This window comes from Drosophila willistoni, assembly GCF_018902025.1.
Source record: "Drosophila willistoni isolate 14030-0811.24 chromosome XL unlocalized genomic scaffold, UCI_dwil_1.1 Seg142, whole genome shotgun sequence".
NCBI lineage: Eukaryota > Metazoa > Arthropoda > Insecta > Diptera > Drosophilidae > Drosophila > Drosophila willistoni.
Window position 1 is genome coordinate 1,226,062 of NW_025814053.1, and position 14,830 is coordinate 1,240,891.

General features: G+C 37.7%; 1 protein-coding gene across 1 annotated transcript in view; it reads left to right on the forward strand.

Annotated features, from left to right (window-relative positions):
- The window catches only part of LOC6653003 (paxillin-B), a 57,560-nt gene that overhangs the window by 18,912 nt on the left and 23,818 nt on the right, over positions 1-14,830 (forward strand). The window lies entirely within an intron of this gene.

Sequence of the window (14,830 nt, forward strand, 5' to 3'; positions counted from 1 at the left end):
AACCAAAAACCAAAAAAAACATTGTATTGTATACGTATCTATGTATGTATGTAAGTCTGTAAGTCTGTACTATATGAAAAAAGGGGGATGCATCACTAAGTAGTTTTTAGACGATTATTTATGCAGACAATTCATTATGTTTGTGGTGGACAGACAAAGGGGTGGAAAAAAGGCAAAGCGAAAAAAAAGAACAAAAGATAGATCGAATGAAACAGACATAGAAATATCAAGGTAAACTATGTTTGCCAACTGAAGGCTCCACCTACATGCGTTCTATTACGGACAGGTGGAAAAAATAAACTACTGTAAATAACAGAGTTCTGTTAAGTGGAATGGAGCCAGTGACAATTGCGCGATGAAAGGAGAGGGATTCCGTTGGTTCTGTTAAGGGTAACCCTTAAACTCGTAGTCGGCACCCTGTGATAGGTTGGCCCCAATGGCAGCCAATGACAAAGCAACGAAGGCTCCAAAACTAACAAAAAACGAAAGAACAACCCTCGCCGGTTCAGTCAGCTGATAATACACAACCACACACAAAGAGAGACAGAGATCCAGAGCCAGTGATATAAAAAGGGAGAGCCTCAGTTGGCTAGCAAGCAAGCGAGAGAGAGAGCGTAAAGCTTGAAAGAGAGTAAACAGCCAGCCGCCACCACCACCTCCACCTTGTGTGTGTGTGTGTGTGTGTGTGTGTGTTTTCATTCATCGTTTTCAAATCCACGTCGTCGTGGCCTGGTCTGGGCCAGGCCATAGTCGATGGGTATACAGCCGCGCTGTACATTGGTACCACAACGTGCATTCGTGAAGTGAACTTCGTCGCTGGCGGTCGTGTGCGAGTGTAAGCGGAATTTCCAACGAACGGGGACGCAAAACCGAAAATCACATACAAATTTTTCGCGTGCAATTTGTTGTTTATTATTATTATTCCGTCTTATATGTACAACAAAAACGTATCTGTAGGCAAACATATATCTGAATAAAAATAAATAAATTCATTAATTTTTTTTCTTGTGTATGTGTGCAACAAAAAACATATGCCACAACGCTGTACCGTACCGATCCGATCCGATCCGACATAGTGTTTCAGCGCTCTCCTCCACTTCACCACCACCAGCACTAGCAGCAGCAGCCACAGCCACATCCAACAGCCAACAGCCGCACCACCTCTACAGTAATTTGAAATATGCAAATTTACGAGCTAACTAATTGAGTCCGAGTTCAGTTCGTGCTGAGCGTGTTGCGTGCCTCTGGGAGTGTGTGTGTGTGTGTGTGTGAGTGTGTGGATTGGTGTTAGTGTGTGTGTCCAAGTATCAAAGTGTGTGTAATTGTGTTGCAGGTGTTCGTTCGTTTCCTCTCAATAACGTTGCCCCACCCACACCTAAGTCATTTAACAACAACAACAACAACGACAATTTAACTCAACTGATCTTTCAGAAGTAATTCAATTAACGGAACCATCACACCTCCTACAAAGAGTCAAGATCGCTCTGTCTTTCTCTTTTTTTGTCCATCTCTTTACCCCAAACACACCTGAGACTCTATTCTATTCTATTTGTGCTGTGTATTATCCGTGTGTATGTGTGTAAACAAATAAATAAATCAAAATAAATAGCAAAATAAATTTCTAAAAAAATAATCATCTAAGAAGAAGATCTGAAACATTTGCAAGAACCTAACGCAACGTAACTCTCAACCCTTTGCATATGTAAGTTTCTATTTAAATTTGTTTTTATACCTAAGAAACCTTGAAAACCATTCTGGAATCGATTCATTCGACTAAAAAAACTAAAACAGAAGCTGTTACTTGAGTTGTAAGCAAACATTAGTATTATATACATACATCCTTGTACTGGATCAAGCGATATAATGATCTGCCAGTTATTGGATTTGTTTATTCCAAAAATTAAATTGAATCATCCGACGACAACAATAATGCTTACGGATTCAGTTTCTTTAATTTCCACAGAATTCATTTGTTTATAAAAATAACAACAGACATTAACTTGGAATTCAATATTGTTGATCAGCATTTGGGGATCAGGCTTGATGTCTAAGAATCAAGAATTCTTCGATAATCTATTATCGAAAACCCTAAGGGGAAACAACCCATAATCATCATACCCTACTATTCGCATAAGCATACTCAATCGAATAACCAAAACCATTAATGCCAAAATGCTGCGTGTCTGTCAAGCTATCCATTCGGAGCGTGTAAAGTGCAAAAAGTGACGTTAAAGTCAGTCGGAGTCGAAGGCGAAGTAGATGTCGATGTCGGGGTTGAGTCTAGTGAAGTGCATTCACGTTGCATTAATTAACATTTAAACAATAATTAAATTATTCATACAAATGTGGCAAACAACGACGAGTAGAGACGATGATGATGATCATCTTCATCGTCATAATGATGATTGTTATGATGACGTCGAAGCAGGAGGAGTAGGAGGAGCAACAGCCTATTAGTATGGCTTATTGCCTCTGGCTACCAACCAAGACAGCCATCCAAGCAACAACACTACACAGCTCCAACTCCTCTGCCTTCTTCTTCTTCGGCTTAGATCTTATCGTTAACAACAGCGGCAGGCAGGGCCCGCACGCGCATCACAGTAGCAACACAAATACACAAAAGCAGGAAAACAGGGAGAAAACAAAAAAAAAAGCAAAATATAAAACAACAACAAAAGCGAACCACGAAACAAAAATTGCAGACGGGCGGGAGAAGAGGCTCCAAGCTCAAGAGACACCACAAAGATGATGATTTTAATGATGATGATGATGATGATGACGACGCACCTCTATGCAACGCCCTCAACAAATTACACTAAACAGCAAAAAGCTTGTAGCGACAAAAGAAATTCTTTTACTTTGCCACATGTTGCCTGTAATTACATATTGAAAACCAAAGAAAATAAAACACCTGTTAGGGTAATGAGAAAATATTTTCTTTTTTTATGGGCTGGATGACAAATGGTGTGCAAGATTTTTGGAATTTCCCCCACGAAAAAAGTTTCCATCATCATTTTTAGAGCATACTTATTGGGGTAATTGCTCGGCGGCTCATTCGAAATTCTGAAGAAATTCCGACAGTTTAATTAAATCACCTTTTGGTAGGGCGGAGATTTCCAAACAATGGGTTCTTTATTTTGTAGTCGAGTGTTGTTTGTCTGCAATTGCCGATCATGGAAGAACCTTTTGATGCTAACAACTTGCTTAGACCTCTGCCTCTCGCTTCTTGTGCGGCAATCTTTCGCCTCCCTTATGTCTTCGCTTCTTCTTTCCACCTGATGTCTTATTGAAGTAATCCTTCAATTTATGAGATCTTCGAAGGAACTTAAGAAATTGAGACAACAATTTGCTGAATTTTTATTAACAAAATTGCCAAGTTGGAAATAAAATTAGCAAAAAAAAAAAAAAAAAAAAAACACAACAAGAAACCACATAAAACATAAAAAATGAAAGTGAGCTAAGGTTACCCCACACACAAAAGGCAAACCTAAGAGTCAGCTTCAGGCCAGGTTTTTAAAATCGAAAAAGAACGAAAACTCGTTAATTAAAAAGTTAACATGTTGACCAACCGACAGTGAGTTTGTGTGTGTGTGTGAGAGAGAGGAATACAGATAGAGAGACAGGGAGAAACCCGTTGCCGGTTACCATTTGCCACTGATCCCACTTTCAGCCTCAGTTCTGGGCGTTCAAGCGGCAACTTTTTTGCTTGCAATTGGTTTTATTAATAATTAAGAGCCCATCGTCGTTGCGGCCGTCGATTCGCCACAGTGCATTTTTACATACGTACATATATATTTTATGACCAAGGAACGGGACACACAGCTCACGCAACTGAGGACAGAAACCAGTCCTCGGTCTACAGTCTGCAGTCTGCAGTCTACAGTCCGCAGTCCTGGCCCAGCCTGGCCTGGCCTGGCTTGGCTTCCCCTGGACTTGGGCCTGGGCCTGGGCATGGGCCGAGTTGTTGTTTGTCAGAAGAAAAAAGGAAATGCGTCGCGCCAAAATGAAAAATGAAGTGCGCCACATAATGTGTGCTTTTATTATAATTTCATTAACAAGTAGCTGCGCTGCTGCAATGAGCAGGGCCAGTAGCAGGTTGGCGATTGGGGTGGTCGAAAGAGTCAAGAAAATCTGTTTCAAAATTTGATAAAACACTATAATATATATGGATAAACACCCACGAACAGAAAAATATCATATTTTATAGTTATAGTAGTTTATAGTTTTCACTGATAAGAAAGTTTAAACAATTTAAAATTTGTATGAGACAATGGAAGTTTTTCGAATTACGAGTGCTAAAGTGGGCGTGTCGAATATATTAAACAAGAAAAATCTAGACAGATACCAAATTTGATGTCTCTAGTTGTTATAGTCGTTGAGAAAATCCCATATTTGTTCGAGCCCTTAAAGTCTCAAGATCTAGGAGCTCGGATGAGCAATAATTGTCTATATAGACGGACGGATGGACACGCCGACATAGCTAGATGGACTCAGTTTGTCATGCTGATCATTAAGATATGTATATCCTTTGAGATGGGTCGGAAAAGTTTTCCTCTGCCGGGAACATACATTATACCCTTTCATTTGAATGCAAAATTATGTCTCGCTATACCTCGGATTGTTTCTGCACTGCAATAAATGATAATTTCTAACTGGAATACAATTAATAATTGATATAAATAAATGAAGTTTGCTTTAGGTTAACTTTATTAGTCCCATTAGTCTCTGCATTGCATTGCTGCATTTTCCTGACCATTCTCTTTCTGTTTTATTTACACAAAAAGATTTTTATCATTATTACGCACCTCAACAGAATAAAAATATGCATTAAGTAAACAAAAAAATAAAAAATACTCATATATGTATATGTATGAATGTATATAACCAAAGAAGGCAGAAGAAGTAAGGAGAGTCTTGAAACTCCTTTTCCTCTTATTTTTGTGTTCGTTTTCTTTTATAATTGGTCTGAAATTAATTTGCCAATTACACGATCTCACATTTAATTGGCTTACTCCGGCCATTCGGCTAGTCTCTCTTGATCGGCTGGTCGGTCGGTCGGTTGGTCGGTTGCTCGCTTGGTTTGCCTGGTTCCTGTGGCTCTGGCCTGCCTTTCTTCTACCAGTTCTGATTCTTTTTGTTGTTTTTGTTTTCTTGGTTGCCCTTTTTTAGCTTTACGCTTCATGAAGATGTTGATAATGATGACGATGATGAAGATTCCTGGGCAACAACATCATTAGCAGATCTTATGCACCCGACCGCCGACCACCGACCATCAACCCCCAACCTCTGCCGTCTCCTGACTCCTCTACTCCTATTGTCGCTTTCAATTTGAGTAAATGAGGCAAACAGTGCGTGCGACATTCGCTTTATGTGCCGACAATAAAGCAAGGAATCTCCCCTCACCCAACCGCCCTTCTCCCTCCCCCTCTTACCGCTCACATGGTCGTCTTATCAATTTTGCCATATGCATTTTTTGCATAATGCCATTAGGGGTTAAATCAAAGGATTAATTGGATTTCAGAAACCAGTTTTTGTTTTTGTTTTACACTATTCGCTTTTGTTGCGGCATCGTTTCCTTCTGATTCGTATTCGGAATCGAATTCTGAACAAAAAACAATTTTAACTAAAGCCTAAACACTTTTAGTTAAAATGCCAATTAAAATATTCGTCTTTTTTTCGCTTGTTGCTTTGCTCTGCCCTGCTCTGCTCTGTGTGATCGATGAGCCTTCGTGAAATAAATGCAGATGTCAATTAGAGCCTCATTAAAACCGAACGACAAACCAACCAACCAACCAGGCAAACCGTCCAAACCGACCACAAGCCCATCCCCAGGCAACCATCCGCCCGATCTAGTGACTGAGTTTCCTCTTCTCTCTCTCACTCTCTGCCTCTTTATTTGAGTTTTTCTCCCGTTTTCTACCGCTTCGTTCGCTTTTTGATTTCGTCTTGAACCTGTGCTTTGGACCTGATTTTGTACATGAGCATCACTTGCACTTTTGTTCCAGGCGTCGTCGTCGTCGTCATCGTCGTCGTTTTTGTCGCGGGGAATGTTCATAGTGTAGAAAAGTTTCTGTTACCGGCCGCCGCCGCATTCCGTCCCGATCCTTATTCGAAGTCACAAACATTCACAGTGGTTAAAGGTTGTTAGGCAAATTTCCTCTCCATAATATCAAAAACTCCAAAAAAAAATGTTGAAATATTTCATTTCCTTCGGTGAAAAATGAAGTGAAGTGAAGAATATTCTACCAAATCGATTTAACATTAATAATTATCAATTTATTAATCACTTTTATACCACTGTGGCACACACACACACACACTTACCAAGAATGATCCTTGCAAACTCTGCCGTGTGTGTGTGCGTGTGTGTCTACGGAGTGAAGGTGATTTAAAAATTTTGTCACATTTTCAGTACAAAGATTTTTGGTATTTTTTAATGAGCTTCTCGGGGATTCTCTTGTCTTCGCCTTCGTCTTCTTCTTCGTCCCTTCTCAGGCTCGTTCTTGTCTGCTGAGCGGTTCCTTTTTTTGGGCTTAAGCGAAAAGTGCAAATTTCGCTTGCATTTTTTATTCGTTTTTTTGTTGTTTTTGTTTCATTTTTATTTTTTTTCTGTTGTATTATTTTTTTTATTCTTTTGCTTGTTGTATTTAAATTGTTAATGTTGCGATGTCTTTGGGGAATTAGCGTTGCGTTATTGTTGTTGCTGTGGTTGTTGCTGTTGTTGTTGCTAGTGTTGCTAGCCCAAGGCAAAACTTGTTAAAATTCCAATGCAAGGATATACCAACGTATTCTTTAACCGATGTAGATGATGTTCATAAAGACGAGAGAAGAATGCCTTTATTTATATGAGAAAAGGAATCGCAATTAATTTAAATTAGAGATAAAGATGAACGTGGCTGGTGTAAAAAAAAGGAAATGCCGTAAAAAAAAGTATTTAAGTAGCACTTAAAAATTAAAATCTTTTGAAAAGTCAACTTATTGGCTTATCTTGTGCTCCTTTTGCTGCGTCTTCTTCTTTTTCATAATTGTTGTGGTACGATCTGTTGTTGCCACTGTTAATTAATAGTTACGCAGCAACAAAATGCGCAAACAACAATAAACATTTTCATATAACAAGCAACATGCTCGAGGCAATTAATTAACAAAATTAAAAGCGTATGCAACAAATAATTATAAAGCCAAAAGGCAATTATGCAAAAAATAAGAAACGAAATGTGCAAAAAGAAAAAACCAACACAACAAAGAAAAGCCAAAAGAGAGAGAGAGAGAGAAGGAGTGGGAGAAAGAGCGAATAAAAGAGGGGGAAAATGGGGGAAAGAAAAACCATCCAAAGCCACGCAATGCGGATGCAATTGTTGCTGGTTGTTTTGTGGTTGTTGTTGTTGCTGCTGCAACGCATTAAATTAAGTTGCCAAAGCGCACAAAAAATGGAAATTACATGCAACGCACACACACACACACACAAACACACACTCATTAGAATTAATTGACTTTCCATAATTGAGAAAACAATGCGGTGGCGTTGATGACGACGATGAATACCTGCACCTCTCTTGCTGCTGGCAAATACCCTAACCGGAATCGAGACTAGACAAAATATGAATAAACAGAACTGAATTTGGGATATATATTCTGTTTGGTTCAAATTCACGAGTTCGTTCTTAATAGGACTAATCGTCCTGGGATTACATTAAGTGGGATGTAGAACATCGTCTATGGGAACTGCATTGAATTGTCTTACAGAATACAAAAAAGGAGAAGATATTAAACATAATTCATTTAATGAGTGCCATAAAAAGAAAGATTCAGTGGGTTGCACCGCTATCCCAGTTGGTTTGAGTGGCTTTCCACAATTCTTCTGGAGATTTTAGGAATCGTGGGAATGCCAAAATCTCGGTTGAGACGAGAGAAATTTCTGAAAATGTAAAATATATATAAACAAGTTCGTTTTCCATAAGCGAAACAGAAACCTTGATAAAAATGTCGATCCTATTGATGGGAAAACTACCAACTACTTAAGATTAAACCTTATAAGATTAAGGATGTAATTCCTCCTACTTAGGCATTTATCCAAATTGATCTAAACTATTTTTTATGGCGTCGCATCTATACTTTTATATTGAAATAACTTTATATCTTTGACGACTGCAATGCATTTTGATCTAAAAGTTGTTTAAAAGAAAGGGTATATTAGTTTGGTGTTTTTATACCCTTGCAAAAAGGGTATATTAATTTTGGTCAAAAGTGTGCAACGCATAGAAGGAAGCATCTCTGACCATATAAAGTATATATATTCTTGATCAGCACGACGAGACGAGTTCAAATCGCCATGTCCGTCCGTCCGTCCGTCCGTCCGTCCGTCCGTCCGTCCGTCCGTCTGGATCAACGCAAACTCCTCCTACACCGTTGGAGCTACAGAGCTGAAATTTTGCATGTAGGCTTGTATATAATGCAGGCGTTGTATATCTCGGATTCAGCCGGATCGGATCACTATATCATATAGCTCCCATACAAATGGCAAAGTCACGAACAGTGACTTTTCTCAACAACTTCGTTATTTTCTTAGCTATTGTCGTGAAATTTAATATTGGTGAGTTAATTACACATATAAACGACTATGCCAAGTTTGATCAAGATCGGGTGACTATATCATATAGCTCCCATAGGAACGATCTTTCGAAAACAGTGACTTTTATCAATAACTTCGTTACTTTTAACGCGATTGCTTTGAAATTTATTATTTGTCAGTTTAATATATCTGTTAATGACTTTGCCAAATTTGATAAAGATCGGCTAACTATATCATATAGCTCCCATAGGAACGATCGGAGGAAAACAGTGACTTTGATCAATATCTTCGTTCTTTCCTATGCTAAGATTTTAGGCCGTTCTTTCGCAATATTAGCCTTTTTAGATAAAACGTTTTTCTACTTTAATGGCTATAGGTAAGGAAAGAGTTACCAAAAAAGTTGCAAGGGTATACAAACTTTGACGCGGTCGAAGTTAGCCCCGGCCCTCTGGTTTTGTTATTAGTTTTATTTTAATTTGTTTTTATTAGGTCTAAAAATGAAAATGCGAATAAAAGTGTAAATAAGAGAATAACTGAAAGAGAGACAAGGGGAGCGAATGTTTTTAATTGGTTTTTAACACGCATTAGCATAGCAATAGGTCGCATCACATAGGCCATCTTATGGTTGGGTGGGCGTGTTTCTGCCTCAACTAACTAACAGAGATGGCCATGGTAAGTAAAATGTGTACATGGATAGATGGCAGCCCGACTTGCAGATACCCTGCACTGCCAAATGTAGCTAGATGCTTCACATACTCATAGAGCGAGAGCGATTCAAAGCTATAAAAAGAAACTCGAGAATTTGCACTAAAGTAGCTAACAACAAAATGCATTTAGCCAAGCGCGTAAATTCAATTTGTATTTTACGCAACAACAACAACAACAACAACAACAGCAATAACAAGAATTGGCACAAATTGCCTCTTGGGCAACAAAAGCAACGATAATACATAAAAGCCACATTGTCATTTTGGGGCGTACAACATACATTACATGAGCATTTTAATTAGACCATTTCATAGGCATACAAATTTTAATTAAACCTAATTAAAAGTGCAAAAAACATTGTAGGCATTTGTTATGTGTGGTATACCCTCGCAATGGCAGGGTATATTCATTCCATTGTTAGCCAAAAAGAAGGCATTTCGTTGCATTAACAGCTATTAACATATTAAAAGTTAATTCAAATCAAATGGCTACATTTATTATTGGCCTGTTATTAAATTTAAATTCTAATCATATATCCCCCCCCCTGTTGCAAACGTGATCGACATCTGTATAAACTCGTATATGTATATGTGTGTACGTAAGTCTGACCCTCGTGTTTGTTTGTTTGTTTGTTAATTCTAGAATCAAGAGCAACAGCAACAAATTCAAATTTATTTCTACACATAAATAAATCATGTCAATTTGCATTTTACATTTATTTTCAATTTCTAGCCAATTAAAAAACATATATATTCATATAAATATACACACATGGTTAAGTACCTTAGACTGCTTCCTCTATATAAATTACAATGTATAGAGTTACCTATATTAATTTGCCTTTTGCAGTTTCTAATCTAAACAATCGACTACAAAACACCGACAAGGGAATTCGAAAGTGTCAATTGAATTATTGTTTCGAAATTTAGCCACAGTGAGGCAGAGTGACTCGGTTCGTTTTCACTTGGAAAGTGTATTGGTATATGAACCTTCGAGAGTAATGAGTTCGACACAGACTCGTATGAAAATGATATTTTATATTCGAACTACTCAAATCTCACGTGTCAGTTGCATATCCTAATTATCTCTTCAGAGCTCCGTTTCCAACTGATTCATTTTCGCCCCCTTGTGCAATAATAAACCAGTCTAATATACATATGTACATTCTCTTCAAATGTGTACACATGTCGATTGCCTTTGAGATTTTTAATCACTTCGACAAATCATTCACAGAGAAAAAACACAAAAAAAAAAGAAACTTTGGCATATTATGCGTCCAGACTCAATAAATCTTTGACCTAAATATACTCATGTGCATACGAATACCCTGTAAAAGAATTCATGTGTGTAGAAGTGGGGTTGGATCCCTTATAAGTCACGTAAAGATCAGAATTCACATAGAAATTGTTACCTGATCCTCCATCATGCTTCAAGACTTTTTGGGTCCTCTAATCTATTAGCCCCTCCTCAAGGCAGGGTAAATCAAAGTCGATGCTCCATGATAAATGACAAATATTTATTTTTACATTTAGTTGTAATCAGAGTGTGGCTGTCGATCTTAAATTGTTGCTAATTATGCTGCAAGCAGAAAAAGATCGACAAAAGTCCAAGGAGCAGAAAAATGGGGAAGAGGAAGATGGAATTCTCAATGCATTTGGATCAAGTGCAAATCTTGAGAGCAAATAACTTTTTTTTTCAATTTATTTTTCTTCTTTTTTTTATTTTTGCAAACCAATTATCGAGTAAGCTAAGTAACAGAGGGTACCCAGCTGCCAATTAGCTTTACTTTGTTTTTGGATTTTTTTTTTTTAGTTTTATTTATTTTTTTTTTGTTTTTTTAGTTTTTTTTTAATTACAATTGCCCGTCAACTGGGCACAACTCGAACAACGACTCGAACTCGACTTCGACTCGATAATTGCAATGAATGAATGCCAAAAGCCAACAGCAACAACAACAACTACACAAACAATGCAACGCAAATGGGCCATTTAGTGCAGTCATTAGCATTTATTGTAGCCACACGTAAGAGAAGAGATAGTGATACAAGAGGCGTTGCAAGGAAGTGTGCAAAGGGGGTCGGGTCGGGTCGGTCAGGGGACCGGAGTGGGGTATGCAACAGCAACATCAGTAGAGACATGCATCATTACTACAATTAAGTCAATATTTGTGCTCTGCAAACTGAGTTGTAAATGTAACGAAAGACGTCGACGACGACGACGACTGCCACAACGATGAGGAGGAGGAGTTACCCATCTATCCGGCTTGGGAAAACACGCAGCAAAAACACGCGGGGAAATGAGAGCAAGAACGGAGACCGCAAGCATTAACACTCTTTAATCATCTACACTGTAAAACAAATTATTTGTTTCTCAAACCAGAAGAGGCTAAAACCAATTGGGAATTATAACAGAAGCTGTAACATTTTTGTGTAAACAAGCCTGGCAACCCTGTCAATACATATGCAGCCATGTTGCCAAAAGAACTGGACCGAGCTTAGCTAGTTTGGGATTATAGTGGAGGATTGTCCAAAGTGAAGATCATGCTAGAAGATCATCAAAGCTAGAATTAAAACCTGACAGTCTAGTGTTGCCATTTTGGAGATGAAGCCTACACACAGCCTCAGTGCATTGTTAGGAAGTCAGAAAATATCTAGAAAGGGAGAGAGACACAGAGAGAGGGGGGAACTGCTTGGACTACCAAGTATAAGCTCTATGGAGAGGCGTGTGTGTATGTCTAAAAGTAGTCATCATTAAAATTCCAACAGTGACACACACACACACACATACACACACACGTTAGTTTGTGGACTGCGACAATGGCCAAGAAAAAAATAAAGAAAAAGATACAAAAAGTATATAAAAATAAAAATAAAAAGAAATCCCCAACTGGGCGGGCGACCCAACAACAAGAACAGAAACAAGAACAACCAACACACAATGGAGAGCCCATAGCTCTTGTTTCAATTTTCGTTAATTATGTTATGAAAGACCAACAACAACAACAGCGAATAAAACACAGAAGAAAAAGAGGAGGGAAAACAACAACAACAACAACATAAAGAAAAACAGTGCTCAATTGCAATGTGCAACGAAGAAACTGCAAAACGGCAAATGGCAAACGGCAAACTCTTTGCTTTAGCCCACATCTTAATGAGTCAACAATGTCAGGCCAAACGACACCCAACCACCAGGGGGCTCTAGATTTATGGGCCCCAAGTAGACTACTCACCCATACACACACACACACACACACACACACACACACACACACACACAACATGAACATCAAAACTAGCCAAGAACCAAGAACTAAGAAGCATCTGAAGAAGTGCGAGAAACTGCGACCAGTGCGCCAAATGTGTGTGTGTGTATGTGTGCCTAGTTTTAGCTGTGTGGGCGTCTCTAGCATTTTTTTTCTTCCTTCTCTTACCTCTCTAATTAGCATGGCAAAAGTCGGACAGTTTCTTTTGCCTAAATGACACACAAGTAAGGCTAATTATCTCTTACCGACGTACTGCCAAATGCCTTTCAATAGCCTTGATCAGTTCAAAGAATTGGCAAAGGAAGACAGAGAAAGAGAGAGAGAGAGAGAGAGAGAGAAAAGGATGGAGAGAGAGGGACAGAGTGCGCACAACGTAGGGCACACGCAACTCCCACATATTTAACTCAAGAGCACTTTTGACACCAACTTTTATTAAGAATACGGCGAATGCAAATTTTAGATTCATTTTTCATTTTTAGCGTAAAGTTGGAAATTTCTACAAAATATGGTAATATTTTGAAAACTGTGGGACAATTGCTTGGGCATTCTTAGGGCCTCAATAAGTCTAGTCTAGTTATGGCTTAGAAATTAATGATATAACAGTTCTTTTAGTTTCGAACAACGTTTTCTGAGGTTTAATTGAGTATTATTAGTTTGACAAATTTAAGGGAATGCATTCTAGCCGGCGTAGTAGACTAAACCTCATATTTATGCCCCAAGCATAATATTAAAATGTCCTCTTAAAACCAGGCAAAAGCTACGAAATCTCAATATTATGAACATCGCAAGGCCATAAATTGATGCACTAAAAATTGTTTAGTAATATTAACATTAAAATAGCAAAAACGTGTGCAGGTATCGGTAAAATAGTAAACTAAGAGGATAAACAACCTTTTTATGAAGACAGTTGACCAAATGTACATATACATATGTAACTGGGCACTACAAATGTATGTATATATGTAGGTAGGTGTAGGAAATTTCTTCTTCTAATCAGAATTTAATATACATATATAGATAGGAAAACTAGTTGACTATTGTAAGTTAATAATAATGACATGATTTTCATCTAGAAAAATAAACTTACGAAAAATTGTAGAAATTTATCTCCATTAATAGTAATAAAAATAGGAATACTTGACAAAACAATTTCCTCATGCCTCATTCAGAGAGAGAGAGGCAGAGAGAGAGAGAGAAAGAGAGAGAGAGAGAGAGAAAGAAAGAAAGAATGAGAGAGATTGTGCTTGAGTGTATTTAGCTCAGGAGTGTATTTCTCCTCATACTCTCATTAACTAATTGTGTTTATTAATGTGCGAGTATTTGTTTAATAATTATTTTTTTTACGAGCCATGCTTTTTAAATTATAAATATTTAATTAAATTTTCCTCAGACGTCGTCGTCGTCGTCATTATGAATCATGGTCGAGGGGGCGATCGGAAGATCGGTGTCATTTGTTGTTATTCGTCTCGGAGTTTATTGTTTACATACATACATATATGTACATACATACATACATATGTATGTGTATATATGTACACTTATATATTTTTTAATTAATGCCTTTGCACATTTCTTTTTGCCATTTCTTTCAATGCACTTGCATTTAAAAATTGTTCATTATATATTTTTACCAAATGCTTCGTTGCGGTTTAATTTCCTTTCATGGCTCTTATTTTATTTCGTTTCCAGAATTACAAATTGTTCACTCACATCCCATTAGTTAAATAATTATTAATAAACGTTAAACAACAAGTAAATAGCTCATCACTTGACTTGCATAATGATTAAATTAAGTTTGATACTTAAAAATATTTTTTCCGAATTGTTAAAAAATGAAGTAAGTAAGTCGTCTCGCCGACTTAGGTATACCATACACCAGCAAATATTTAAACTTTATTAAACAAATGCATTTTCACATGCTTCATTCGAGCACCCTAGCGCCCCCACCAGCCAACGGCCAAATCCGGCCTTATGCAAAAACGTTTATATGCATAACTCGACTGTTTTTTGTTCGATTTTGATCAAATTTGGTATTTTGCTAGATATTAGTATTAAATTTAAGTGTGCCAAATTTGATTGCATAAGGTAAAAAAATACGTGAGATAATCAAGTTTTTCAAATTACGGGGGCGGAAAAGGTCGTGGCCAAATTTTTATACATACAAAATGTGTGCATTTACTAAGCGAATATACATACCAAATATGGTGTCTCTAGCTGGAATAGTTTTTGAGATAAACGCTTTTTTTAAATTGCGGGGGCGGAAAGGGGCGTGGCGAAAATTTGAAATAAAC